Raw genomic sequence first — 5,238 nt, forward strand, 5'->3', positions numbered from 1 at the left:
CAAAAGAGGATTAATCCCCTAGTGTTATATTGAGTATAAGTAATGGACTCTTTGTTTGGACAACTGCACCCTTAGGCATATATAGATATTCAAACTGCTGCTTGCCATAGAGAATCAAAGTTCACGGGATGGTTGATATTAGAAGAAAATCCCATATGAAGAGGAAAATCATCAAAAACCCAAGTCCAGATTTTTTTGGGACCCAGAAAAAAGGGTGTTGCCCGGGCAACTAGGGCAACAACCCTGGGCTTGCCACTGTAATTGGCTATGTGGGGCTTATGGACCTTATGGTAGACAAGTGTTGATATGATCTTCAAGTCTCAACTGACCATCTATGCACGTACCAATAGATTATAATCGAGTATAAATATAAACTAGAAATCATATAATGTGAGAAGAGCAAGGGACGGCTAGAGAAGAGGTTAGAAGAGCAAGGGACGGCTAGAGAAGAGGTTAGAAAGACTTGGGACGGCTACAGATGGGCTAGAGCTGACAGCTCGGAGATGACTGAGAGCGAGACCAAACGATAGAGACCGATCCTAATACTTGAGGTTACCAGAATTAACTTCTAACCAACCATCAGCCCTTGTCACTCGTTTTGATACTAGTACAAAAAACTCCTATAATATAGCAAAGATATATTTTCACAGCATAAAACAGGAAATATAGAAACACTGCGTTATTAAATTGAATAAATGTGTAACAAATTTGCAAAAAACATGTCTTTAAATCCTTGTCTTGAACACCGTATCATGTTTCATTTGTACTGATAAAATATCTTGTGATGTTCATGTTTGATAGAGTAAATATCGCACTCCATCTTTTGCCGTTCATTATCTGTTAACAATTCATGGATATTATCAAAGATTATGTGTATTACCAAAGACGTTTATATTACAATATATACGTCTCTGCTAGTACCTCTTTTAATTTTACTTGTGTTACAAAAGCGGCACAAAATCATCTAAAATCTGACTGATTGGGTGAGTCTAATATTACATCTGAGGAGAATAAAGCTTTGTGCTAACTCACAAATATGGTTCGACCCTACAAATAGACCGACTTCATTAAAATCCGGCTGATCAGGTTAGTCCAATGTTCTACTAAGTGAGATAAGGTTTTGAAGAAATACAGGTAAACCGCGGCGGTGACTTTCGGCTAATCATCCAGCCAGCTCGGCTGCATGATTAGCTTTACAGTTCTTTTGTGTTAATGTATTGGTCCTGTCGATTTATTCTGTGACTATACTGAAATGGACAGAACACGTTGGAGAGAGTTTCTTAACTCTGCCGGAAAGAATAGTCTTGTTCAAGTGGTCAGTGGTATAATTTCAGGCTTATTTGCAGTGGTATTTTTTGTGATATAAAGCAAAATGTTAGTGACCCAAACATTGTAACGGGAACTGTGTACTGTAGCTAGGTAGGAATACTATAGTAAGTAGGTCAGTGGAATCCATCCCCTTCGGGGAAGAGTGCGAGAAGCACAATTTCAGCAAGCACAGCATCGTCAGAAAATTAATCAGAATATTTTTTATCAATTGTATACCCACAAAATACATGCATTGTTGTATTTAACCGACATATGGTTAGTTAAGAAAGTATCGAAATGAATTCTTTTTCTGCCTATAAGTTGGCGAACCACGTAATGGCGTCACTACGGTATGAATGAAAGTGATTTGGGTCGCTGCCAAAAACATTTGCACATGAATGAAATGTGAATGAATGACATCCATATAAGGAGATATCAGCTGCCATATAAGGACAGAAAGACTATATATAGTCATAGATGGCGTATGTATCGATAGTGCAGTTCCACGTTAGTAAATTTCGTAGTATGCGCGAACCCCTAGACACTAGCGTTACCTAACGCATGTGTCAAAAATGACGAAGCAATTGTTATTTTGCAATAAGATATAATGGTATGTATTCTAAATGAAAATTTAAACAGTTTTATGCATTTTGAACAAATAGCATCTGCCTTATTCTTAAACATTGCTCATAAACTCAATTGAAATAATAAAATAAATGAAATTTAAAAAATCCAAGGAAACAGTACGATGCGAAAATTTAGTTATATCATGGTTAACATCCGCCCCTCAGCAACTATAAGTTGCATTTTGGTTTCACAATGCTGATATGCAAGGACGCATCTGATTGGTTGTCAAGTTTAACGCGTTAGCATTTAATGCGATAAAATAATTTTGACGCAATAAACATATATTTAGCGCGATAAAAGTGTATATTTAACGTGATAGCATTTAACGCGTTTAAACTATATTGAACGAGTTAAGGTCGCCTTCTAGCTTCGAGCTGGTAGAGCGTCCGACTAGGAACCTGGAGATCGAGGGTTTGATCCCAGTAGGAAGCACACTATTCTCTATCCTGTTACATGCACAACATCCCGGCCATCAATGAATGTTCAACACTTAAAATTAAAAACGATAAAAAAGACTTTGATACTAAATTGTAAATGGGCTAAAATGTTGTTGTTTTTTGTGAAAAACGTTGAGGACGCGTTTACTTCATTTAGTTTTCCATTGACAAATTTACCTCAGTTCCTCTTCCTTTCAACAGACTTTCACTTTTCTTCTTTCAAATTCCACGGTGGTCGAAACTTTTCCAAAATGGCTGCCTTCCTTCGTTCTTGTCGACAAAGCTGATACCTAATACGCATGCTCGACAACATTGCAATCAGATTCGGAGAAATTGATTCTCTGTGAAAGAAATCACGCCACGTTGATTGACAGAAGCAATATATCCGGGGCGTGGTTTCATTTGTAACCGGCGATTAGATCTGTAGAAAATGCATCCACATGTATCTTGACTTAACCTAGCACATTTGACGTGGTCAAGTTGAATATGTATCTGACCATGAGTGACCAGTCGATATAGATGGGTTTTTACCCAAGTGGACAATTTTAGAAACAGAATATGGACCTCTGGTAAAAATAGTGTATATGTTTTCTATTTCCCCAAAAACATATACACTATTTTTAGCATATGTACTGAGGAGAGGACTCGATTAAGTTGTAATAACTTGTCCATTTGTATATTTGTACAATAAGATAAGTGAAGACTAAAAAAAAACTATTGTAAAATTTTGCTAATGTGAACGGTCAAGGTTTTTAAAAAAAAATCAGTCTTATTTCGTTATAGATCAGATCGTTTCTTTATATCACGTTTTATCGTTGTAAGCGTGTAAAAGGCATGAACATGACTTTGGTACATGTAGTTGTATCTTTGTGCATAAGGACCTCGATAAAATGACCCTTGTTTCATTCACCATCTCGTTAACAGTCAAGAAATTTCAATGTTCCTTTTTACTTTTCCCTCAATTTATCGCCAAACCCTTTTATAACGCCACAATTTATATTGACAAAAAGTGGAAGTAAAACGAGGCTGTACTGTACAAGTCTATGTATGTGATAAGATAAACTTTGTCATTTCCTCAGTTTATTTCTAATCATATATCAAATAGCAAGTTTTTAAAATACGTGGCCCTCCAATAACAACTGGTCTAATATATCAATCTGTCCGGTGAACAAACAGCAGATTTGCAAGTAGTCGCGACATTCCAAAGGTCGGTCATACATTGTCAGCAGTGTTGGTCGAGTAGCTCGATTTGATGGCCTTATTATACTCAGGTCCAAAGTCCACAGTATCATACACACTCACTACTCATACCAGTGAATTATAGCTAAGTTTTGTATATGTGGTCGTTGTTACACATTTCGCAGGATTTTCTTACGTAATTGCGTCGATTCCGCGTGATTTATAAGGCAGTGCATGGCCGTATCCTTACACAAATCATGACAGGAACAGAAAAAGTCAGACAGACATACTGAAAAGTATCTTCTCGAAAATATTCTTAGGGGGGGGGGGTTCTCTTGGGTGTACAACCGAGGCGATCCCATCGAACCTGTCAATCAATACAGACCAAAGAGGAAGCAAAACCAGACAGATGGTATATAATATTTAAGTCCATGACTATAAAGGAAAAAATCTTAAGTAAAACTTAAACCGATCACTACATAACTATGTTTGATGGTCGTTTGTGATAAATACACTTATCCAGTCATTCTTAACAATCTGCATAAATAGAAATGAAAATAAAACATCTGACTTCAAACGACTGTTATCTTCTTTGTCCCTCACAAAGTAACATCACCGCACTGACAGTGAGAAAGAGTTCATCAGTTTCTTCTAAAAAATTTTTTTTTTTCTAAACGTCTTTCTTCGTGGTTTCTTCTGTCAATTTTGGATGAAAACTAAATAAAGTATACATTATATATAATAACAAGCCTTCCGGATTGATATGTCTCGCCCGTGCCCCGCTTTGACCATCAATGCACATATCAGAGAAACTAACTTAAACTCCAAAACTTAATGCTGATGGAGATGCTGACAAAGTCAATGGACCATGAAAGGTAGGCCGCATCCAGCGTTTGATGCATTTTGGCTACCCTTGATATCTATGGTCCAAGTTTGGTTGGTGTAGCACTTATACTTTCAGTGAAACTAACGTAAACGCATAAGCTTCATGCATTATCCAGAGACGTATAAACGTGATGTATATATATATATATATGTCTCTACATTATCAAAGTAATCCCATTCAGCCTGTTCACGCGCAATTAGGTCACAGATCTAGACTATATGTTTCTGTCAACACCTTAACGTAGAACTATCCGTCATGGTTATAAAACAACTACTACTACTACTACTACTGAAAACATGACCGTTAGTTATGCTCTGATTAACATCATCAGTATTTTTCATGAGGTTAGAATTCTATATCAAATTGTCCTAAAATGGGTTCAGTGCATTTTGTAAACCTACAGGTTGTAAACAAGCTGTAACAACGTCCTCAATATCAAATTTAGGCGACAAGGTGCAGAATGTATTATTCAACAGGAGGCCCATGGGCCTTAACGGTCACCTGATATATTTATACAGAGAGTTGATTTTGTTTTTAACATCAACAGAAATATTATTCAAAGTGACAAAAAACAATAAAACCACCTTACTCAATATCTAGCATACAGATTTCAGACTAAAAAGGATTTGAAACTAGCACCTCTGATTCTTAACAAGGAAAATGAAGAAATTTTAGCACACTGACTCCTTTGAGCCCCACCCTACAGCCCTTGGGGGTAGGGCTGGCTCAAAATTTTCAAAGTATCAAACTGTCAATTCAAGGTTATAATTCCAATCAAGTTATTAACATGTAATATTCAAA

Source organism: Mizuhopecten yessoensis, unplaced genomic scaffold (assembly GCF_002113885.1).
Source record: "Mizuhopecten yessoensis strain PY_sf001 unplaced genomic scaffold, ASM211388v2 scaffold5459, whole genome shotgun sequence".
NCBI lineage: Eukaryota > Metazoa > Mollusca > Bivalvia > Pectinida > Pectinidae > Mizuhopecten > Mizuhopecten yessoensis.